The sequence below is a fragment of the Bombina bombina genome, chromosome 7 (genome assembly GCF_027579735.1).
Source record: "Bombina bombina isolate aBomBom1 chromosome 7, aBomBom1.pri, whole genome shotgun sequence".
Taxonomy (NCBI): domain Eukaryota; kingdom Metazoa; phylum Chordata; class Amphibia; order Anura; family Bombinatoridae; genus Bombina; species Bombina bombina.
Window position 1 is genome coordinate 531,035,596 of NC_069505.1, and position 25,758 is coordinate 531,061,353.

Below are 25,758 nucleotides of genomic sequence, written 5' to 3' on the forward strand. Positions count from 1 at the left end.
TTTTTAAGGCAGGTCTAAATTTTAATTTAAACTACAGTCACCACTGCACCCTATGGTTTCTCCTTTCCTCGGCAAGTTTCGGTCGAATGACTGGATATGGCAGTTAGGGGAGGAGCTATATAGCAAGCTTCTGTTGTGGGTGATCCTCTTGCAACTTCCTGTTGGGAAGGAGAATATCCCACAAGTAATGGATGATCCGTGGACTGGATACACCACAAGAGAAATAAATTTATCAGGTAAGCATAAATTATCCTGTCTCAGAATTTACTGCTGGATCCTTGCTGCTTGATATCGGTTCTACCAAAGCTAAGTGCAATTTGTTGTAAAACTGGTGGAGATTATTCCTCCAGCTGTCGTTTGGAATAGTTGTCATGAATAAACTTTTACATGCAGAAAATGTTTCCATCAGTAGTAGTTCATTACCTGTTGCCTGTTCCCTCAACATCTAATACACAAAAATATACCTGTAAATTTAAAATGATTTATTTTTGACTCTATTTAGAAGGCTTTGTCTGCCATTTCCGCATTCTAATAAACGTAAAAGGGTCTTTTAAAACTTCTCATAGAGTTGATGAAATTTCAAATGACCGGCAAACATACTGATTTATCTTTCTCTGATGAGGATCTATCTGATTCAGAAGATTCTGCCTCAGATATTGACACTGACAAATCCTCTTATTTATTTAAAATGGAGTATATTTGTTCTTTATTAAAAGAAGTGTTGATTACATTAGATATGGAGGAAACTAGTCCTCTTGATATTAAAACTAATAAACGTTTAAATTCTGTTTATAAACCTCTGTGGTTATTCCAGAGGTTTTTCAAGTTCTTGATGCTATTTCAGATATGATTTCTAAGGAATGGAATAGGCCTGATACTTCTTTTATTCCTTCTTCAATTTTTAAAAAAATTGTATCCTTTGCCAACTGTTAGATTGGAGTTTTGGGAAAAGATCCCCAAAGTTGATGGGGGCTATCTCTACTCTTGCTAAACGTACTACTATTCCTACGGAAGATAGTACTTCTTTTAAAGATCCTTTGGATAGGAAACTTGAATCTTATCTATGGAAGGCATATTTATATTCAGGTCATCTTTTTAGGCCTGCAATTTCTTTGCCTGATGTTGCAGCTGCTTCAACTTTTTGGTCGGAAACTTTAGCGCAACAAGTATCGGATCATGATTTGTCTAGCATTGTTAAATTAATTCAACATGCTAATAATTTAATTTGTGATGCCATTTATGATATCATCAAAATTGATGTTAGATATATGGTCTTTAGCTATTTTAGCTAGAAGAGCTTTATGGCTTAAATCTTTGAATGCTGATATGACTTCTAGTCCAGATTGCTATCTCTTTCTTTCCAAGGTAATAAATTATTTGGTTCTCAGTTGGATTCAATAATTTCAAACTGTCACTGGGGGGGAGGGGAGTCTTTTTGCCTCAGGATAAAAAAACCTAAGGGTAAATCTAAAGCTTCTAACCGTTTTCGTTCCTTTCGACATAATAAGGAACAGAAATATAATCCTTCCCCAAAGGAATATGTTTCCAATTGGAAGCCATCCTCAAATTGGAATAAATCCAAGCCATTTAAGAGATCAAAGCCAGCCCCCAAAGTCCGCATGAGGGTGCAGCCTTCATTCCAGCTCAGCTAGTAGGGGGCAGAGTAAAATTTTTCAAAGATGTTTGGATCAATTCAGTCCAAAATCATTGGATTCAGAGTATTGTCTCTCAGGGGTACAGAATAGGTTTCAGAGTAAGACCACCTGTGAGAAAAATTTTTCTCTCATGCATTCCAGCGAACCCAGGGAAGGCTCTGGCTTTCCTGAAGTGTGTTTCAGAAGTGGAGTTATCAGGGGTAATCATGCCAGTTCCGTTCAGGAACAGGGTCTGGGGTTTTATTCAAATCTATTCATTGTCCCAAAGAAAGAAAATACATTCAGACCAGTTTCTGGATCTAAGATTTTGAATCGTATGTAAGAGTAACAACTTTTAAAATGGTGACTATAAGGACTATTCTGCCTTTTGTTCAGCACGGGCATTATAGGTCCACAATCGACTTAGAGGATGCATATATTCATATTATGATTCCTCCAGATCACTATCAGTTCCTGAGATTTTTTTTTCTAGACAAGCATTACCAATTTGTTGCTCTTCCTTTTGGCCTAGCAACAGCTCCAATAATCTTTTCAAAGGTTCTCGGTGCCCTACTCTCTGTAATCAGAGAGCGGGGTATTGTGGTGTTTCCATATTTGGACGATATCTTTGGTACTTGCTCAGTCTTTACGTTCTGCAGAATCTCACACAAATCAACTAGTGTTGTTTCTTCAAATACATGGTTGGAGGATCAATATACCAAAAAGTTATTTGATTCCTCAGATAAGGGTAACCTTTTTAGGTTTCCAGATAGATTCAGTGTCCATGACTCTGTCTCTACAGGCAAGAGACGTTTAAAATTGGTTGCAGCCTGTCGGAACCTTCAGTCTCAGTCATTCCCTTCAGTAGCAATGTGCATGGAAGTTTTAGGTCTTATGACTGCAGCATCGGACACAATCCCTTTTGCTCGTTTTCATATGAGACCTCTCCAGCTTTGTATGCTGAAACAATTGGTGCAGGGATTATACAAGGATATCACAATTGATATTCTTAAATCCCAATGTTTGACTTTCTCTGACTTGGTGGTTAGATCACCATCGTAATAATTCTAGGGGCCTCTTTCGTTCATCCAACCTGGTACTGTGATCACAACAGGATGCAAGTCTTTCAGGTTGGGGAGCTGTTTGGGGATCTCTGACAGCACAATGAGTTTGGAAATCTAAAGAGTCGAGATTACCAATCAATATTTTGGAACTCCGTGCGATTCTCAGGGCTCTTCAGTTTTGGCCTCTGTTGAAGAGAGAACCGTTTCATTTGTTTTCAGACAGACAATGTCACAACTGTGGCATATGTCAATCATCAGGGTGGGACTCACAGTCCCTCAAGCTATGAAAGAAGTGTCCCAGATACTTGTTTGGGCGGAATCCAGCTCTTGTCTAATTTCTGCGGTTCATATCCCAGGTATAGACATTTGGGAAGCGGATTATCTAAGTCATTGGAATTTACAATCCGGGAGAATGGTCTCTTCACCCAGATGTGTTTTCTCAAATTGTTCAGATGTGGGGGCTTCCAGAAATAGATCTGATGGCATCTCATCTAAACAAGAAACTTCCCAGGTACCTGTCCAGGGATCCTCAGGCGGAAGCAGTAGATACATTGACACTTCCTTGGTGTTATCAACCTGCTTATATTTTCCTTGCCTCTAGTTCTTCTTCCAAGAGTGATCTTGAAATCATCATGGAGCAATCGTTTGTGCTGCTGGTGGCTCCAGCATGGCCTCAAAGGTTTTGGTATGCGGATCTTGTTCGGATGTCCAGTTGCCAACCTTGGCCACTTCCCTTAAGACCAGACCTTGTCAAGGCCATTTTTCCATCAGGATTTCAAATCATTAAATTTGAAGGTATGAAAATTGAACGCTTAGTGCTTAGTCATAGAGGTTTCTCTGACTCAGTGATTAATACTATGTTACAGGCTTGTAAATCTGTTTCTAGAAAGATTTATTATCGAGTTTGGAAGACTTACATTTCAGGGTGTTCTTCTCATAAATTTTTTGGCATTCTTTTAGATTTCCTAGAATTTTACAGTTTCTTCAGGATGGTTTGGATAAAGGTTTGTCTGCAAGTTCCTTGAAAAGACAAATCTCTGCTCTTTCTGTTTTATTCCACAGAAAAATTGCTAAACTTCCTGATATTCACTGTTTTGTACAGGCTTTGGTTCGTATCAAGCCTGTCATTAAATCAATCTCTCCTCCTTGGAGTCTTAATTTGGTTTTGAAGGCTTTACAGGCTCCTCCATTTGAGCCTATGCATTCTTTGGACATTAAACTACTTTCTTGGAAAGTGCTGGTTCCTTTTGGCCATCTCTTCTGCTAGAAGGGTTTCTGAATTATCTGCTCTCTCTTGTGATCTCCTTTTCTAATTTTTCATCAGGATAAGGCAGTTTTGGCGGACTTCATTTAAATCTTACCTAAGGTTGTGAATTCTAATAACATTAATAGAGAAATTGTTGTCCCTTCTTTGTGTCCTAATCTAAGAATTCTTTGGAGAGATCTTTACATTCTTTGGATGTGGTGAGAGCTCTGAAATATTATGTTGAAGCTACTAAAGATTTCCGGAAGACTTCTAGTCTATTTGTTATCTTTTCTGGTTCCAATGAAAGGTCAGAAGGCTTCTGCCGTTTCTTTGGCATCATGGTTAAAGCTTTTGATTCATCAAGCTTATTTGGACTTGGGTAAAACCCCGCTTCAGAGAATTACAGCTCATTCTACTAGATCAGTTTCCACTTAACTGGGCTTTTAAGAATGAAGCTTCAGTTGATCAGATTTGCAAAGCAGCAACTTGGGTATTCTTTGCATTCTTTTACTAAATTCTACCATTTTGATGTATTTGCTTCTTCGGAAGCCAGTTTTTGGTAGAAAAAGTTCTTCAGGCAGCTTTTCAGTTTGATTCTTCTGCTTCTAATTTAAGTTTTTTTCTTTTCAATTATGAGACTAAACTTATGATTTGGGTTGTGGAATAATTTTTTTCAGCGGAAATGGCTGTTTTTTTATTTTTTATCCCTCCCTCTCTAGTGACTCTTGCGTGGAGTTCCACATCTTGGGTATTGCTATCCCATACATCACTAGCTCATGGACTCTTGTCAATTACATGAAAGAAAACATAATTTAAGTAAGAACTTACCTGATAAATTAATTTCTTTCATATTGGCCATGAGGACCACCCTATTTTTTTTTTTTTTTTTGGTGGTTATGATTTTTTTGTATAAAGCACCATTATTTCCAAATTCCTTTGTTTATGCTTTTTTACTCCTTTCTTTATCACCCCACTTCTTGGCTATTCGTTAACTGAATTGTGGGTGTGGTGAGGTTTTTTTTTTTTATAGGCATTTTGAGGTTTGGGAAACTTTGCCCCTCCTGGTAGGATTGTATATCCCATACGTCACTAGCTCATGGACTCTTGCCAATATGAAAGAAATGAATTTATCAGGTAAGTTCTTACATAAATTATGTTTTCTCCCTGGGGCCACAAAAGCTAGTGCAAAGGGTCACATGTAGGCTCTTTTACCACTCACCAGTGCGGTTAGAGATTTCTTCTCTTGAACACAAGACACAATCATAACAGCAAGATTTCCTCCCTTCCTGGATCACCTTTCTGTAACCTTTTGGACAGCTGTCACTGCAGACTGACTGGGGTGGAATCTGTGGGGTGACATACAAGGAATTGCACCAGTTTATTAATACATTTTAAAAAAAGGGCTATGCTATTGTTAATATGCAGCCATAAAATTAATAAACCACAACATCAGCTGCTCCGCTCTGCAAGTCTCTACACTGGCTCCCCATACACTCCAGAATACAGTTTAAAGGGATACTAAACCCAAATTCCATCTAAAGGGGAGGAGAGTCCATAGCTTCATTCTTTACTGTTGGGAATTATGAACCTGGCCACCAGGAGGAGGCAAAGACACCCCAGCCAAAGGCTTAAATACCTCCCCCACTTCCCTCATCCCCCAGTCATTCTTTGCCTTTCGTCACAGGAGGACGGCAGAGAAGTGCCGAAGATCGGAGTAGTCTCTTATGGAGGGTAGTACCCTTCGCATTGGGACTGGAGTTTCAAGTAGTCCTGTCAGCCTCTCTGGGAGAGCCTGGGCAAAAGTTAGAGTCCGGAGACGCAGGGAGAGTCTTTCTGCGAAACCATCCCGACTCATATTAACAGCTCCACAAGCAATCAGTGTTGATGAGTTTCGCTGCCTACTTTTTCACTCAAGTCCATGTCAGGTGCGAGGCTACTAACCTGTCAAACTTGAAGGGCCGTGTTCCTGTTCCATGGCATAGATTTTGTTAAGATTGTTTAATTTTTTATTACATAAATGATAACATGGAAGACAGGGGTCACAGTGTAACACCTTTATCTTAAAGAATCAAGGGTTAATAATCCTGGAAAGGGGATTATTGAACAGAGGGGTTTATACATGATATTGTTTATTGTGTCTTGCTGCGTTATGTGTGAGATGAGGCTCTGGCAATGTGTGGAACTTTCAGGTGACTTAGGGGAGTATTGCGCAGCCTTTTTTTGGCGCGTTTTCTCCTCAGGAAGGGGCGGTCCTGTCAGGCATTCCATGTGACCGGGTGTGGCAATATCTCTTTATCTATTGATCAGCTGCGCAGGAGATGAAACGGTTTCTGTAGTCCAGGTCATAGGAGGTGGTTAGTGCCCTGGCCATTGGAGATTATTAAGGTGCCTATTTATTAAGTTAATCTAGTCCGTAATAACAAAGCCAGCCTTAGGGCAAAGCGGAGCGAAGGCGGGCCGTCTTGGGCCCCGCAGTTAGGGGGCCCCACATTTTAATGCAATTTTAAAAAAAAAAAAGTTTTTGTGTGCACTGACATTTTTTATTTTTTTTTATCATTTTTTGGCGTGATTTTTTTTTTTTGAGACCCGGAAGTTTTGGCAGACACTGACAGGAGGCAGTTATTAACAGTTAGTGCGGGAGGAAGTAGTTTCCTTTTTCTGCGCCTGTACACGACTTGGCTGTCTCTATTAGACTATTAGTCAGTGTGAGGGCGTTGCTTGCTGGCAGCTGCAGTCACTGTCAGAGCAGAGAGAGCTTTTGATCCTCCCAGCGGTCCGGACAAGTTCTCAGGACAGGAGCATTAGTGCTTGTGGACATGTGGGACAGATTACAGAACGTGAGTAAACCCTGGGGCTCATGTCTGGAAGCCGGGTCTGCTATATATTTTGCATTGCACTGTACTGATCACATCTTGCTACGTATAACAAAATTACTTTTCAGGCACTCAGCTGATCGGTGTTCCTGCCAGAGTTAATACATCAGCCAATATTATATAGCTCAGTCTCTCAAAATTCTGTCCATGTACAAAAGGGACTTTCTACAGCAATGATAAAATCTTTAATATACCAGCTAGTCATGATGATCCCGGTACAAGTGAGTGTTACCTTTTAACAGTGGTTCTAAGTTGTAAGGTGTGCATGTTATACACTGGGGAACGGGGATGTGCTTTATATTGATGATCATGGATGGGGTGTAATTGGCAATGCTAGGGTTAATGACTGCAGACTACTAGATTTACTTTAGTGCTAATGGGAACTGTAATCCCCCACCTTCTTAGTCCCACACCCCATGCTAATGACACACAGCACAAATCATCATGGAAGTTCACCCCCACGCTCCCCCCCTTCTCCCTGCCCGTGTGTGGTGCAGTCATGCTGACATCCTGACATCCTAATCCTCTGCTTGAGCCAGTACACTACACACAGGTCATGATGAATGTTCAGGCAGGAGATAGTTTGTGAACCAAGGTAAGAGGGACGACAGACAAGGGTAGCTTTTACTTATGTCTCCTGATAATTTTTTTAATTTTTTTTTTAAAATGATTTTTATTGAGGATATAAACATAACATACAACTTTATCATTGCAAGGTAAACACATAGTATCAGTGCTTGAAGTTGTACAGAAAGAAAAGAACATAAAATACAAGGAGAACAAAAAAGAACTTTGTGAGAGGGGGTTAAAATTGTCTCCTCTCGTAAAACCTTGTTTTTACAGAGGTCACCCCTTAAATGCATATTATCTTTCTGCTGGTTTACCAGCTATTTTAGAGTAATCTTTGTGATTAGTGGTAATATTCGCCTCAAGAAATTCAGGTAAAAAGCTACCTTTATCTGTTACACTTCTGAATAGCCGAAGCAGGATCGGGGATAATATAGGGCAAAGAGCTCGATAGAAAGTCACCGTGAAGCCATCTGGCCCTGGGGCTTTGTGGGGCGCTAGGCCGTCTATGGCTACCTTAATCTCTGCCAAGGTGAGTTGTCTCTCCAATTCTCTTCTAGCCTCTTCAGACAGGGTTGGCAGAGTAAGTCTCTCCAGAAATTTATTAAGCTACACCTATCTCTCTGGTATGAATGTACTACTCCATTATGTGTTATAATTTGAGGTATCCTTTTCTGTTGCGTGCGTTTGCGAAGTTTGCTAGCTAAGAGTTTGTTTGCTCTATTCCCTTTGTAGTAATATATTTGCTTGAGTTTGTGTAAATTTTCCTGGGCTTTCTGCATTTCTCTTTTAGCGATTTCCTCCCTAATGAGTCCTATCTGATGTGCCCCCTGAGAACTGGGATGTAGTTTGTTGGATTGCGGAGACCTCCATACAATTTAGCTAAATATTGCTGAGCTATTTTACGCTGTTTTTTTAATAATGTGCACTCGCAGGTATGCTTTAAGGGCAGCCCAAATCATGTCGACGCTAGTGTTGCCTATGTCGTTGTGCGTAAGGAATTCCCTCACAACCTCAGTTAATTTAGGGAGTTCTATGTCTGAGAGCCATTGCTCTGGGAGCCTCCAAGGAGGCCTACCAGTTAGGGACTGCAACTTAGTGAAATCTAGGCAGACCATATCATGGTCCGACCACGTGCATGGTTTGATACTTGGTTTAACGAGTTGATCTAAAAACCAGGAGTCGCAGAATAAGTAATCAATTCTAGAGTACGAATTATGTGCCTTGGAGTAATGTGTAAAGTCTTTTTCTGAAGGTGCCAAGCACCTCCATGCGTCATATAAGTCATATTGGTATATGAGTTTGCGAAAGGCATTGGAGGTGGAGAAAATGTTTCTGTCCGAATGTGTTGTTAGGGTGGACTGTTTGTCTTTTGAAGGGTCCCAGACCATATTAAAATCCCCTCCGATTACTAGGTGTCCTCTCTAATTTGGTCAATGCGGAGCAACAGCTTGCCTAGGAAGGAAATTTGTTTAGTGGTTGGTGAAATAAACCGAGACTAATGTGAATAAGATCTCATTGAGGTGTGCAAATGAGTATGAGAGACCTACCTTCGCTATCCCTTTCAACATATTCCAAACTAAAAGATAAATCTTTACTGAGCAAGATGGCCACACTCTTTGTTTTCCCTTCAGTATTGGAAGCTGTCTCACATATCGAGTAATGCTGGGAGATCCCGGAGATCCGGGGCTCCCCCGTCCAGTGAGTCTCCTGTAGGAAACAAGATGTGTATTTTATGTATCAGTAGGTAGCGCTGTAGGAGCTTTCTTTTTGTAGGGGAATTTAGTCCCTGAGCGTTTAATGTGGCCACTCGGTATGGGTGCCATTATTTTGGTGAGAGGGGTATCGTTCAGGGTGACGGGGGATAGGTTTAGGGGTCAGTTAATGGGGGTACTAGCCGCCTGACGTGAGGATTCACTAAGCTAACTATCTCCTTGAAAAGGAGGGTATCTCAAGGGCCTTAGAGACTATCTGAAAGTGATCAAACTACACTTTCGCAATGAGTGTTCCGTCTGTGTTATAACCAGAGGGGCACAGCTAAGTTGTTGGGGGCGGAGATAAGCAGAGAGAGCTTGTTCGGAGAGCCCTATGTACCCTATCTATGAGGGTTTCATTGCTAGTTGTTGGTCTTAGTATTGCTTCAAATAAGTCCTGCAGATACATCTCCAGATCCTGTGGTAGGACTGACTCTGTGATGCCCTTGACCGCGGATATTGTTGCGGCGCGATCGATCTTCAAGATCCGCAGCTTTAGTTCTAGGTCTGAGATTGGACAGAGCTAGGTTCTGGGAGTAGCTGAGGAGATTAGAATGGTCTATTTTGAGGTCTTCCTGCTTGCGCTCTATTGTATCCGTCCCGTTCTCCAATTATACCTATGTCTCTTTTCAAGTCGGCATGAAGACCTATCAAATCTTTTCGATAAAGAGTCGTGATGAGAGGCCAACATTGATTTAATAGAGTCCATCATGTTTTTGTCCATTGTTGGTAGTTGAGATGCTCTTTGCACTAGCGCTGCACCTGCCTGATTATCTGAAAGACTTCCTGTGTCAGAAACATTCATCCTCTGATCTCATTCGGGCTGTTCTAGAGTGGCTTTGAAAGTGGTCCACAACAGTTCTTTTAGGTGTGCTAGGAGGTTTCTGTTTCCGTTTATGTGCCTGCGACATTTTTTCTGTAGTAATAGGAGAGATGTCTTGTAACTTGTCAACTCGTTACCAGAGAGAACCTGCTTGTTTTTGGTGTGCTATTGGCGGGATATGAGCCAGCGGGGGCACAGACTCTTAAGAGTTGTTTACATACTGTAGCAGTCTGTGCACCTCAAGAGAAAAAGGTGTGTTGAGTATTATTTGACCTGAACTTCTCAAGTCAGTGCGTCTTATAGTAGCGACCTATTTTCTGTAAGAAGAACCAGAGAGTATTCTTATTTTGCTGACTTAGCAATATTTCTGCGTACTGCTATGGCTCAGTGGCTAGGTGACTCAAGCCCCACTCTCCCAGGGGGTGTGTCTCCTCTCGATGAAGCTGGGAAAAGGGATGGGGGATATGACCCACCTGTGGCAGCAGGTGGGAAATGGTGGAGAGCAGGGTCAGGGCTGAGCAAAGAAGTGTCACTCTGACAGCGTCCAGCTGTATGTCTTCCAGCTATTATTGGATAATTTGGGTATTGCTGTGGAATTGGTTGGCCGCCTTCTGTCGGCCTTGTTCGGAGAGCCCTATGTACCCTATCTATGAGGGTTTTATTGCTAGTTGTTGGTCTTAGTATTGCTTCAAATAAGTCCTGCAGATACATCTCCAGATCCTGTGGTAGGACTGACTCTGTGATGCCCTTGACGCGGATATTGTTGCGGCGCGATCGATCTTCAAGATCCGCCAGCTTTAGTTCTAGGTCTGAGATTTGACAGGCTAGGTTCTGGGAGTAGCTGAGGAGATTAGAATGGTCTATTTTGAGGTCTTCCTGCTTGCGCCTCTATTGTATACGTCCGTTCTTCCAATTATACCTATGTCTCTTTTCAAGTCGGCATGAGACCTATCAAAATCTTTTCGATTAAAGAGTCGTGATGAGAGGCCAACATTGATTTAATAGAGTCCATCATGTTTTTGTCCGTTGTTGGTAGTGAAGATGCTCTTTGCACTAGCGCTGCACCTGCCTGATTTATCTGAAAGACTTCGTGGTGTCAGAACCTTCATCCTCTGATCTCATTCGGGCTGTTCTAGAGTTGGCTTGAAAGTGGTCCACAACAGTTCTTTTAGGTGTGCTAGGAGGTTTCTGTTTCCGTTTATGTGCCTGCGACATTTTTCTGTAGTAATAGGAGAGATGTCTTGTAACTTGTCAACTAGTTACCAGAGAGAGAACCTGCTTGTTTTTGGTGTGCTATTGGCGGGATATGAGCCAGCGGGGGCACAGACTCTTAAGAGTTGTTTTACATACTGTAGCAGTCTGTGCACCTCAAGAGAAAAAGGTGTGTTGAGTATTATTTGACCTGAACTTCTCAAGTCAGTGCGTCTTATAGTAGCGACCTATTTTCTGTAAGAAGAACCAGAGAGTATTCTTATTTTGCTGACTTAGCAATATTTCTGCGTACTGCTATGGCTCAGTGGCTAGGTGACTCAAGCCCCACTCTCCCAGGGGTGTGTCTCCTCTCGATGAAGCTGGAGAAAAGGGATGGGGATATGACCCACCTGTGGCAGCAGGTGGGAAATGGTTGGAGAGCAGGGTCAGGCTGAGCAAAGAAGTGTCACTCTGACAGCGTCCAGCTGTATGTCTTCCAGGCTATTATTGGATAATTTGGGTATTGCTGTGGAATAGGTTGCCGCCTTCTGTCGGCCTTGTTCGGAGAGCCCTATGTACCCTATCTATGAGGGTTTTATTGCTAGTTGTTGGTCTTAGTATTGCTTCAAATAAGTCCTGCAGATACATCTCCAGATCCTGTGGTAGGACTGACTCTGTGATGCCCTTGACGCGGATATTGTTGCGGCGCGATCGATCTTCAAGATCCGCCAGCTTTAGTTCTAGGTCTGAGATTGGACAGGCTAGGTTCTGGGAGTAGCTGAGGAGATTAGAATGGTCTATTTTGAGGTCTTCCTGCTTGCGCTCTATTGTATCCGTCCGTTCTCCAATTATACCTATGTCTCTTTTCAAGTCGGCATGAGACCTATCAAATCTTTTCGATAAAGAGTCGTGATGAGAGGCCAACATTGATTTAATAGAAACCATCATGTTGTTGTCCGTTGTTGGTAGTTGAGATGCTCTTTGCACTAGCGCTGCACCTGCCTTGATTATCTGAAAGACTTCCTGTGTCAGAACTTTCATCCTCTGATCTCATTCGGGCTGTTCTAGAGTGGCTTTGAAAGTGGTCCACAACAGTTCTTTTTAGGTGTGCTAGGTGGTTTCTGTTTCCGTTTATGTGCCCTGCAACATTTTTCTGTAGTAATAGGAGAGATGTCTTGTAACTTGTCAACTCATTCCAGAGAGAACCTGCTTGTTTTGGGTGTGCTATTGGCGGGATATGAGCCAGCGGGCGGGCACAGACGCTTAAGAGTTGTTTACATACTAAAGCAGTCTGTCCACCTCAAGAGAAAAAGGTGTGTTGAGTATTATTTGACCTGAACTTCTCAAGTCAGTGGCGTCTTATAGTAGCGACCTATTTTCTGTAAGAAAGAATCAGAGAGTATTCTTATTTTGCTGACTTAGTAATATTTCTGCATACTGCTATGGCTCAGTGGCTAGGTTGACTCAAGCCCCACTCTCCCAGGGGTGTGTCTCCTCTCGATGAAGCTGGGAAAAGGGATGGGGATATGACCCACCTGTGGCAGCAGGTGGGAAATGGTGGAGAGCAGGGTCAGGGTCTGAGCAAAGAAGTGTCACTCTGACAGCGTCCAGCTGTATGTCTTCCAGCTATTATTGGATAATTTGGAAATTGCTGTGGAACTGGATAAAGTTCAAAGTCTGTAGATAGGAAGTGTGAGGCTACTTAGTTGTGAGTTGGCGTAGACTGAACTTCAGTGCAAATAGTAGTTAGGGCCTCTAGGAAGGAAATCCTACTTATCACTTGGGGTTTGTTGTAAAATGCAGCTCTGTAATAGGTTTCTTAAAGCTGAGATAAATTCTGCACTTGCCCGGCTGTTTTAGAGCTGTTTATCTCACAGGCTCAGTATCTTTATCTGATCAGCTCTCTAATAAAAAGGTACAAGTCCTCTTCCTAAGAGTAATTTGTGCTCAAAAGAGCAAACTATGTACAGCCCGTTTTGGTGCGCGAGGCCTTAGGGTCAGTATATGTCACTGACAACCAGGATGTTGGGCTTAACAGTCACAGGGAGGGCTATAATCAGGCCTTAGCAAAAGCCCATTACGTGATAGGGGATCGTTAGTAAATGTAAGGATCTGCCGGTGGTTGACAAGTTAAGGCTGAGTCTGTACTTAAAACGGCGCAAAGCAAGATGGCGGAGCTTCGCGCCTAAATCAGACAAACTGCCCTCCAATCAGAGTACTTCGCCTCCAGCTGTACAAGGCACCTTCTAGCACGGACACCATCGGTATGTGTTCAAATGAAGGGAGAGGTGCAAGCTCAATCAGCTTCCAGACCTGAGTAGCGCGGAATGAGATCTCCGCTATCAGCCGCCCAGTCACAGTGTTCGGTCTCAAAACACCTCTGCCAGCATATATGGAAGTCCAGTTTTCTTCACTTTGAGATCCCTTGTACTCTTGGCACTAGAGTAGTCAAATATAGCTATCCAACACTAATAGTTAATCAAAATAATTAGGGGATTTTTTGGAAAAATTGAGGAGCTCCTAAGGAACACTTCTTTCAGCTTGACGGTTAACTCCGCCCCTGTCTCCTGTTTTATTTTAAAGGACTCAAGCCTCTTTGATGTGTATTGCTCTACAGGGCAAGAGGTCGCAACCCTTCTCCCTGCAGCTCACAGCCTTTTTATTAACCATTTTGCTCCTAGAATTATACTAGATACAATTTGCTTTCCAGTCCCTTCTCTGTGTGTGTGGGGGGGGGCTGTGTGTGTGTGTGTGGGGGGGGGGGCTGTGTGTGTGTGGGGGGGCTGAGTATGTGTGTGGGGGGGCTGTGTGTGTGTGTGGGGGCTGTGTGTGGGTGTGGGGGCTGTGTGTGTGGGGGGGCTGTGTGTGTGTGTGGGGGGGGGGGCTATGTGTGTGGGGGGGGGCTGTGTGTGTGTGGGGGGGCTGTGTGTGTGGGGGGTCTGTGTGTGTGGGGGGGGCTGTGTGTGTGTGGGGGGGGCTGTGGTGTGTGTGGGGGCTGTTTGTGTGTGTGTGTGGGCTATGTTTGTGTGTGTGGGCTGTGTGTGTGTGTGTGTGGGCTGTGTGGGTGTGTGTGTGGGCTATGTGTGTGTGTGTTTGGGCTGTGTGTGTGTGTGGGCTGTGTGTTTGTGTGCTATGTGTGTGTGGGTGTGGGCTATGTGTGTGTGTGTGTGTGTGTGGACTATGTGTGTGTGGGTGTGGAGGCTATGTGTGTGTGTGTGTGTTTGTGTGTGGGGGCCATGTGTGTGTGTGGGGGGGCTATCTGTGTGTGTGTGTGGGGGGGCTATCTGTGTGTGTGTGGGGGCTATGTGTGTGTGGGCTGTGTGTGTGGGCTATCTGTGTGTGTGTGGGGGGGCATGTGTGTGAGCTATGTGTGTGTATGTGTGTGGGGGGGCCATGTGTGTGGGCTATGTGTGTGTGTGTGGGCTATGTGTGTGTGTGTGTGGGGGGGGTGGCTATGTGTGTGTGTGTGTGTGTGGGCTGGCTTTTTGTGTGTGTGGGCTGGCTTTCTGTGTATGTGGGGGCTGGCTGTGTGTGTGTGGGGGGCTGGCTGTGTGTGTGTGTGGGCTGGCTGTGTGTGTGGGCTATTTGTGTGTCTGTGTGTGTGGGCTATATGTGTGTCTGTGTGTGTGGGCTATCTGTGTGTGTGTGTATGTGGGCTATCTGTGTGTGTGTGTGTGGGCGCTGTGTGTGTGTGTGTGTGCGCTGTGTGTGTGGGGGGGGGGCATGTGTGTGGGGGAGGGACATGTGTGTGTGTGGGGGGGCGTGTGTGTGTGTGTGTGTGTGTGGGCTATGTCACTGTGTGTGGGGGGGGGGCTATGTGTGTGTGTGTGGGCTGGCGTTGTGTGTGTGGGCGGGTTGTGTGTGTGCATGGACAGGCTGTGTGTGTAGGCTATCAATGTGTGTGTGTGGGCTATCTGTGTGTGTGGGGGGGGGCGGATGGCTGTGTGTGTGGGGGGGGGGGCTTGCTGTGCGTGTGGGCTGTGTGTGTGGGCTATCTATGTGTGTGTGTGGGGGGGCTATCTGTGTATGTGTGTGGGTGGGCTATATGTGTATGTGTGGGCTATCTGTGTGTGTGTGGGGGGCTATCTGTGTGTGTGTGGACTATCTGTGTATGTGTGTGTGGGGGGGCTATGTGTGTGGGGGCTGTGTGTGTGTGGGGGGCTGTGTGTGTGTGGGGGGGGGTTGTGTGTGTGTGTGGGGGGGCATGTGTGTGGGCTATATGTGTGTGTGTATGTGTGTGTGTGTGTGGGCTATGTGTGTGTGTGGGCTGGCTGTGTGTGTGGGCTTTGTGTGTGTGTGTGTGTGTGTGTGTGTAGGCTGTGTGTGTGTGTGGGCTGTGTGTGGGCTGGCTTTGTGTGTGTGTGGGCTGGCTTTGTGTGTGTGTGTGTGGGCTGGCTGTGTGTCTGGGCTATTTGTGTGTCTGTGTGGGCTATCTGTGTGTGTGTGTCTCTGTGTGTGTGGGCGCTGTGTGTGTGTGTGGGCGCTGTGCGTGTGTGTGGGCTGTGTGTGTGTGTGTGGGGGGGGGCATGTGTGTGTGGGGGAGGGCCATGTGTGTGTGTGTGTGGGGGGCGTGTGTGTGTGTGGGCTGGCTGTGTGGGCTGGCTATGTGTGTGTGTGTGGGCTATCTATGTGTGTGTGTGTGGGCTATCTATGTGTGTGTGTGTGGGGGGGGGGGGGCTGGCTGTGTGTGTGTGGGGGCTATCCGTGTGTGTGTGAGCTATCTGTGTATGTGTGTGTGTGGGGGGGGCTATCTGTGTGTGTGTGTGGGGTGGCTGGCTGTGTGTGTGTGTGTGGGCTGTGTGTGTGGGCTATCTGTGTGTGGTGGGGCTATCTGTGTATGTGTGTGTGTGTGGGCTATCTGTGTGTGTGTGGGCTATCTGTTTATGTGGGGGGGGGCTATCTGTTTATGTGTGTGTGGGCTATCTGTGTATGTGTGTGTGGGCTATCTGTGTGTGTGTGGGGGCTATCTGTGTATGTGTGTGTGGGCTATCTGTGTATGTGTGTGTGGGCTATCTGTGTATGTGTGTGTGTGTGTGTGTGGGGGGGCTATTTGTGTATGTGTCTGAGTGTGTGGATGTATGTGTATATAAGTATCTCTGTCTGTGTATTATATCTGTGCACTGTGTTTGTGTGGTACAGTGTATTGACCCATTTCTTAAGTATTTTTTTGTTCTGGGTAGAGGCCTGCGCTGTCATTCTGCCTAGGGAACTGCACTTGCTGAGGCGGCACTGGCATCTCTGTAATGTTCTTGTTATCATAAGAAAACACATAAAAATAAGGCCCAGTTCAACTCAACTGTTCCTAATTGTCAGCATAATTCATTCATTATATACATAAACCGTTGTTCCAATAGTACAAATGGTATATTGCAATATATATAATGTTATAGTGCTCCACTTTAGTGGATTTATGTTTCTCTTGTAAAGGTGTATCCAGTCCACGGGTTCATCCATTACTTGTGGGATGTTCTCCTTCCCAACAGGAAGTTGCAAGAGGACACCCACAGCAGAGCTATCTATATAGCTCCTCCCCTAACTGCCACCCCCAGTCATTCTCTTGCAACTCTCGACAAGAAAGGAAGTATCAAGAGATATGTGGTGACTTAGTGTAGTTTTACCTTCAATCAAAAGTTTGTTATTTTTAAACGGTACCGGCGTTGTACTGTTTTACTCTCAGGCAGAAATTAGAAGAAGAATTCTGCCTGGAGGTTTGATGATCTTAGCGGTTTGTAACTAAGGTCCATTACTGTTCTCACACATAACTGAAGAGTATGGAAAGAAAACTTCAGTTGGGGGGACGGTTTGCAGATCACCTGCTTTGAGGTATGTTCAGTATATTTTTTTCTAGAGAGATGATAAGGTCTAGAAAATGCTGACAGTGCCTGGTATATTTAAGGTAAGCCTGATACAGTGATTTAACGACGACTGGGATCATGCTTACAAGATAAGGGTAATATTTATGTTAATTCTCATATTACTTAGTGTAAAAATGTTTGCATATCTTACAGAAAAAACGTTTTTTCTCTGAGGGTGATAAATCTTTATTTGGGGCCTAGTTTTCCACATGGCTTGTTAGATTACTCCTAGGAGTACTTTTTTAAGGCCCTCTGACTTTGAGTGCATGGTGGGAGGGGCCTATTTTCGCGCACTTTATGCGCAGTTGATATTCAGACTGAGACATCCATCTTCCCTAAAGGAGTCCTCTGGCATCTAGGACCACTATAGAGGGTTTTTTTCCCGCAAAAATCGTGGTTTAAGGGCAGGTAGGAGCCACAGCAGAGCTGTGGCAGTGTGTTTGACTGTTTTTTAATGGTTTTACCATTTTTCTAATCCGGTTTGGGGCCTAAGGGGTTAATCATCCAGCAAGTGGGTGCAATGCTGCTTTAGTCTCTTATACACACTGTAAAAATTTCGTAGAGTTTACTACTTTTTAACACTGTTTTGCAGTTTATGTGGTAGTTTTTTTCTCTTAAAGGTACAGTACCGTTTTTGTTTAATTGCTTTTTCACATTTATTAAAGTGATTTCCAAGCTTACTGGTCTCATTACTAGTCTGTTAAACATATCTGACATAGAGGAAACTCCTTGTTCATTATGTTTAGAAGCCATTGTGGAACCCCCTCTTAGAATGTGTACCAAATGCACTGACCTTTCTATAAGTTATAAAGACCATATTATGGCTTTTAAAGATGTATCACCAGAGGTTTCTCAGACTGACAAAAGGGAGGTTAAAACACCTAGCTCTCCCAATGTGTCAGAACCTATATCTCCCGCGCAAGTGACGCCAAGTACATCTGGCGCGTCCAATGTGTTTACCTTACAAGACATGGCGGCAGTTATGAATCATACCCTCACAGAGGTATTGTCCAAACTGCCAGGGTTACAAGGAAAGCGAGACAGCTCTGGGGCTAGAACAAATACAGAGCTTTCTGACGCTTTAGTAGCTATGTCTGATACACCCTCACAATGTACAGAAACCGAAGCAGGAGAGCTTCTACCTGTGGGTGACGTTTCTGATTCACGGAAGGCGTTACTTCAGTCTGACTCTGAAATGACAGCATTTAAATTTAAGCTTGAACACCTCCGCTTGTTGCTCAGGGAGGTTTTAGCGACTCTGGATGACTGTGACACCATTGTAGTCCCAGAGAAATTGTGTAAAATAGACAAATACTTTGCAGTGCCTGTTTACACTGATGTTTTTCCAATCCCTAAGAGGTTTTCACAAATTATTACGAAGGAATTGGATAGACCAGGTGTACCGTTCTCTCCCCCTCCTGCTTTTAAAAAGATGTTTCCCATAGATGCCGCTTCACAGGACTCGTGGCAGATGGTCCCTAAGGTGGAGGGAGCAGTCTCTACCCTAGCAAAGCATACAACTATCCCCGTCGAGGACAGTTGTGCTTTCCTAGATCCAATGGATAAAAAATTAGAGGGTTTCCTTAAGAAAATCTTTATACAACAAGGTTTTATTCTCCAGCCTCTTGCATGCATTGCCCCAGTCACTGCTGCAGCGGCTTTCTGGTTTGAGTCTCTTTAGGAGGCTCTGCAGGTGGAGACCCAGTTGGATGATATCCTAGACAGGCTTAAAGCTCTTAAGTTAGCCAATTCATTTATTTCTGACGCCGTTCTTCATTTAACAAAGCTAACGGCCAAGATTTCAGGTTTTGCCATTCAGGCACTATTCGGGCCTGGACTGAAGGAGATCATTTCTGATATTACTGGAGGAAAGGGCCATGCCCTTCCCCAGGATAGGTCCAACAAATTAAGGACCAAACAGACTAATTTTCGTTCCTTTCGAAACTTCAAGAGTGGCGCAGCTTCAACTTCCTCTACTGCAAAACAAGAGGGAACTTTTGCCCAGTCCAAGCCAGTCTGGAGACCTAACCAGGCTTGGAACAAGGGAAAGCAGGCCAAAAAGCCTGCTGCTGTCTCTAAGACAGCATGAAGGAGTAGCCCCCAATCTGGGACAGGATCTAGTTGGGGGCAGACTTTCTCTCTTCGCCCAGGCTTGGGCAAGAGACGTCCAGGATCCCTGGGCTCTGGAGATTGTTTCCCAAGGATATCTTCTGGATTTCAAAGCCTCATCTCCAAAGGGGAGATTTCATCTCTCACAGTTATCTGCAAACCAGATAAAAAGAGAGGCATTCTTACGTTGCGTTCAAGACCTTCTGGTTATGGGAGTGATCCACCCAGTTCCAAGGGAGGAACAGGGTCAGGGATTCTATTCAAATCTGTTTGTAGTTCCCAAAAAAGAGGGAACTTTCAGACCAATCTTGGCTCTCAAGATCCTAAACAAATTTCTCAGGGTCCCATCCTTCAAGATGGAGACTATTCGAACCATCCTACCTATGATCCAGGAGGGTCAATATATGACTACCGTGGACTTAAAGGATGCTTATCTCCACATTCCGATACACAGAGATCATCATCAGTTTCTCAGATTTGCATTCCTAGACAGGCATTACCAGTTTGTGGCTCTTCCCTTTGGGTTAGCCACGGCACCAAGAATCTTTACGAAGGTTTTAGGGTCCCTACTGGCGGTTCTAAGACCACGAGGCATAGCGGTGGCTCCTTACCTAGACGACATTCTGATACAGGCGTCGACTTTTCAAATCGCCAAGTCCCATACGGACATTGTTCTGGAATTCCTGAGGTCTCACGGGTGGAAGGTGAACAAAGGAAAGAGTTCTCTCTCCCCTCTCACAAGAGTTTCCTTCCTAGGAACTCTGATAGATTCAGTAGAAATTAAGATTTTTCTGACAGAGGTCAGGTTGTCAAAGCTTCTAACTTCCTGCCGTGCTCTTTATTCCACTTCTCAGCTGTCAGTGGCTCAGTGTATGGAAGTAATCGGCTTAATGGTAGCGGCAATGGACATAGTTCCGTTTGCCTGCCTACATCTCAGACCACTGCAACTTTGCAAGCTCAATCAGTGGAATGGGGATTACACAGATTTGTCCCCTCTGCTAAATCTGGATCAAGAGACCAGGGATTCTCTTCTCTGGTGGCTATCTCAGGTCCATCTGTCCAGGGGAATGAGTTTCCGCAGGCCAGAATGGACTATAGTGACGACAGATGCCAGCCTTCTGGGCTGGGGCGGAGTCTGGAACTCCCTGAAGGCTCAGGGTTCGTGGACTCAGGAGGAAACCCTCCTTCCGATAAACATTCTGGAACTAAGAGACTATATCAACCATCAGGGGGGAACAAGGAGCCCCCTGGCAATGTTGGAGGTTTCAAAGATAATTCTATGGGCAGAGGTTCACTCTTGCCATCTCTCAGCTATCCATATCCCAGGAGTAGAGAACTGGGAGGCGGATTTCCTAAGTCGGCAGACTTTTCATCTGGGGGAGTGGGAGCTCCATCCGGAGGTATTTTCCCAGTTGATTCAACTATGGGGCAAACCAGAACTGGATCTCATGGCGTCTCATCAGAACTCCAAGCTTCCTCGTTACGGGTCCAGGGATCCCAAGGCAGCGCTGATAGATGCTCTAGCAGCACTCTGGTCCTTCAGCCTGGCTTATGTGTTTCCACCGTTTCATCTGCTCCCTCGTCTGATTGCCAAGATCAAGCAGGAGAGAGCTTCAGTGATTTTGATAGCTCCTGCGTGGCCACGCAGGACTTGGTATGCAGATCTGGTGGACATGTCAAACTTTCCACCATGGACTCTGCAGCTAAGGCAGGACCTTCTGCTTCAAGGTCCTTTCAAACATCCAAATCTAATTTCTCTACGTCTGACTGCTTGGAGATTGAACGCTTGATTCTATCAAAGCATGGTTTTTCCGAATCGGTCATTGATACCTTAATTCAGGCTCAAAAGCCTGTCACCAGGAAAATCTAACATAAGATATGGTGTAAATATCTTCATTGGTGTGAATCCAAGGGTTACTCATGGAGTAAAGTCAGGATTCCTAGAATCTTATCCTTTCTCCAAGAGGGATTGGAGAAGGGATTGTCAGCTAGTTCCTTAAAGGGACAGATTTCTGCTCTGTCTATTCTTTTGCACAAATGTCTGGCTGAGGTTCCAGACGTTCAGGCATTTTGTCAGGCTTTAGTTAGAATCAAGCCTGTGTTTAAACCTGTTGCTCCGCCATGGAGTTTAAATTTAGTTCTTAAAGTTCTTCAAGGGGTTCCGTTTGAACCTATGCATTCCATGGATATTAAGCTTCTATCTTGGAAAGTTCTGTTTTTAGTAGCTATCTCCTCGGCTCGAAGAGTTTCGGAGTTATCTGCTTTACAGTGTGATTCCCCTTATCTGATTTTCCATGCAGATAAGGTAGTTTTGCGTACCAATCCTGGGTTTCTTCCTAAGGTAGTATCTAATAAGAATATCAATCAGGAGATTGTTTTGTTCCTTCATTATGTCCAAATCCTTCCTCAAAGAAGGTACGTCTTTTACACAATCTTGATGTGGTTCATGCTTTAAAGTTTTATTTACAAGCTACGAAGGATTTTCGTCAAACATCTGCTTTGTTTGTTGTCTACTCTGGACAGAGGAGAGGCCAAAAGGCTTCGGCAACTTCTCTTTCTTTTTGGCTGAGGAGCATAATCCGCTTAGCTTATGAGACTGCTGGCCAGCAGCCTCCTGAAAGAATTACAGCTCATTCCACTAGAGCGGTGGCTTCCACATGGGCTTTTAAAAATGAGGCCTCTGTTGAACAGATTTGTAAGGCAGCGACTTGGTCTTCGCTTCATACTTTTTATAAATTCTACAAATTCGATACTTTTGCTTCTTCGGAGGCTATTTTTGGGAGAAAGGTCTTACAGGCAGTGGTGCCTTCCGTTTAAGTTCCTGCCTTGTCCCTCCCTTCATCCGTGTCCTAAAGCTTTGGTATTGGTATCCCACAAGTTATGGATGAACCCGTGGACTGGATACACCTTTACAAGAGAAAACTAAATTTATGCTTACCTGAGAAATTTATTTCTCTTGTGGTGTATCCAGTCCACGGCCCGCCCTGTCATTTTAAGGCAGGTGTTTTTTATTTTTAAACTACAGTCACCACTGCACCCTATAGTTTCTCCTTTTTTCTTGCTTGTCTTCGGTCGAATGACTGGGGGGTGGCAGTTAGGGGAGGAGCTATATAGACAGCTCTGCTGTGGGTGTCCTCTTGCAACTTCCTATTGGGAAGGAGAATATCCCACAAGTAATGGATGAACCCGTGGACTGGATACACCACAATAGAAATAAATTTATTAGGTAAGCATAAAGTTTGTTTGTTTTTTTTATTTAAATTATTTTTCGCCCTTTTTTTTATTTGTAATAACGGCGGGGTTGGGGGTGGGGATAAAGGGGGGCCCCATTTTGTCATCCTGCCTTGGGCCCCCGCAATGGCTAGGGCCGGCCCTGCATCATAACAGCGCAAGCTATGGAGGACTCTGACGCATTGGAGGGTTCTCCCTCTTAACTAGGTCTCATTCCTGTGTTTATTGTGAGGAGGTTCTGGTAGATCAACCTGCTCAACTATGTTCCACATGCCTTAATAAAGTTACAACATCTAAAATCAAATGGATGTCTAGTACTACTGAGCCGTCCACCTCTGAGGGTTCCCTGTCCCGTGAGGTGCGTTCCCTGCATCCATCTCCAATTGCACATGCAGCGCCCCAAGGTCCAACCATTACTCCTGCGGGAGAGATTTGTTGCCCGTTGGATTTTGCTGATCAACTGCAAACGGCGGTATTGAAAGTGATCCATGCCTTACCACGTTCTGCTAAGCACAAGCATAGGGCGTATTGTTGCGGCCCGGGCCAGGGGTTGTCTACGCCTGTGGAAATATCAGAGGCGTTATACAATGACGAGGCCACTCCGACTTTTCAGAAGAGGCCCCTTCTGGGTCGGAGTCCATGTCATCTAAACCTCCGGCTGCGGAGGAGCCTGACTTTAGGTTTAGGATGGAAAATTTGCGCTTTTTGCTGAAACAAGTGCTTGCTACTCTGGAAGTGCCGGAACCAAAACTTCCAGAAGAACCTGCGATTCCTAAGCTTGATAAGGTATATGAGGACAGGGTGGTGCCTCAGGCCTTTCCGGTTCCTGTTAAGATGGCGAATATTATTAAGAATGAATGGGAGCGATTAGGTTCTTCCTTTTCCCCTTCTTCTTCCTTTAAGAAACTGTTCCGGACTCTCAGCTTGTGCTGTGGGGTACTGTCCCTAAGGTGGGTGGTGCTATCTCCACGCTTGTGAAGTGGACAGCTATTCCCCTCAAGGATAGTTTGTCGTTTAAAGAGCCCATGGATAAAAGGTTGGAAAACATGTTAAGGAAGATGTTTCAAAACACAGGGTTTGTTTTTCAGCCGGCAGTGGCCGTAGCCGTGATCGCCGGAGCTGCGACATTGGTGTGAATCCCTGTGTGAAATGATCGAGGGGGAGACTTCCATCGACGAGATACAGGATAAAATTAAGGCGCTGAAGATTGCCAATTCTCTCATATGTGATGCCAATACGGAAATTATTTGCCTGAACGCTTAGCTGTCAGGTTTTTCCGTATTAGCCTGCAGGGCTCTGTGGCTAAAGTCTTGGTCTGGGGACATGACCTCTAAGTCGAGGCTGTTGTCCCTGCCTTTTCAAGGAAAGATTCTGTTCTGTCCAGGATTTGATTCAATAATATCCACGGTTACAGGAGGCAAGGGAGCTTTCCTACCGCAGGATAAGAAGGCTAAGCCTAAAGGATCTACTTTTCTCCTTTCCTTCAGACAAGCCCAGCGCCAGCAGCCCGCCGTGAAAGCGGACCAGTCCAAGGGAACTTTGGAAACCAGCTCAGTTTTGGAACAAGTCTAAGCAGAGCAAGAAGCCCGCCGAGACAAAATCGGCATGAAGGGGTGGCCCCCGACCGGTCTCCGGACCAAGAAGTGGGCAGATTATCTCTCTTCTCAGAAGCCTGATTGCAGGACATTCAGGATCCTTGGGTTCTGGACATTGTCGCCCAGGGTTACAGGATAGGGTTCAGATCGCATCCGCCCAGGGGCAGATTCATCCTTTCAAACCTGTCTTCAAGACCGGAAAAGAGAGAAGCCTTTTTTAGAATGTGTGAGGGATCTCTCCTCTCTAGGTATTATTTTATCAGTAGCCCAAGCAGAAAGGGGTCTGGGGTATTACTATTCAAATCTTTTTGTGGTTTCAAAGAAGGAGGGCACGTTCCACCTCGATTCTGGACCGAAAGTGTTTAAACAAGTTTCTGAGTGTTCCATTGTTCAAAATGGAAACAATCAGATCTAGACATGTGCACGGCTAAAAAATTCGGTTCGTTTTCGGTTCGGATCGATTCGGACTTTTCGAATTTCGTTTCGGATCGAATCGGATTCGGCAAAATTTGAATAAATTCGTTTCGGATTTATTCGGATCCGAATAAATTCGTTTCGGATTTATTCGGATTCGGCTGAATTCGGTTCTATTCCGTTCCGAAATTCGGTATGTTTTTAGTACACTAACACCCATTTAGTACACTAAGTCACTAACACCCATAAACTACCTATGAACCACTAAACCGAGGCCCCCCCACATCGCAAACCCTATAATAACATTATTTAACCCCTAATCTGCCTATCGGATATCGCCGCAACCTACATTATAGCTATTAACCCCTAATCTGCTGTCCCTAACACCGCCGACCCCTACATTATAGTTATTAACCCCTAATCTGCCTCCCCCAACGTCGCCGCAATCAAACTACAAGTATTAACCCCTAATCTGCCGACCCAATATCGCCGCCGCCTACATTATAACTATTAACCCCTAATCTGGTGTCCCTAACACCGCCGACCCCTACATTATAGTTATTAACCCCTAATCTGCCTCCCCCCAACGTCGCCACAATCTAACTACAAGTATTAACCCCTAATCTGCCGACCGCAAATCGCCGCCACTATAATAAATGTATTAACCCCTAAACCGCCGCACTCCCGCCTCGCAAACACTATAATACATTTTATTAACCCCTAATCTGCCCTCCCTAACATCGCCGCCACCTACCTACAATTATTAACCCCTAATCTCCTGCCCCCAACGTCGCCGCTACTATAATAAGGTTATTAACCCTTAAACCTAAGTCTAACCCTAACACTAACACCCCCTAACTTAAATATAATTTAAATAAAACGAAATAAATTTACTATAGTTAAATAAATGAATCCTATTTAAAACTAAAGACTTACCTGTAAAATAAACCCTAAGATAGCTACAATATAACTAATAGTTACATTGTAGCTATTTTAGGATTTATTTTTATTTTACAGGCAACTTTGTATTTATTTTAACTAGGTACAATAGTTATTAAATAGTTAATAACTATTTAATAACTACCAAGCTAAAATAAATACAAATTTACCTGTAAAATAAATCCTAACCTAAGTTACAATTACACCTAACACTACACTATCATTAAATTAACTAAATAAATGAATCATATTTAAAACAAAATACTTACCTGTAAAATAAACCCTAAGATAGCTGCAATATAACTAATAGTTACATTGTAGCTATTTTAGCATTTATATTTATTTTACAGGCAACTTTGTATTTATTTTAACTAGGTACAAAAGCTATTAAATAGTTATTGACTAATTAATAGCTACCTAGTTAAAATAATTACAAAATTACCTGTAAAATAAATCCTAACCT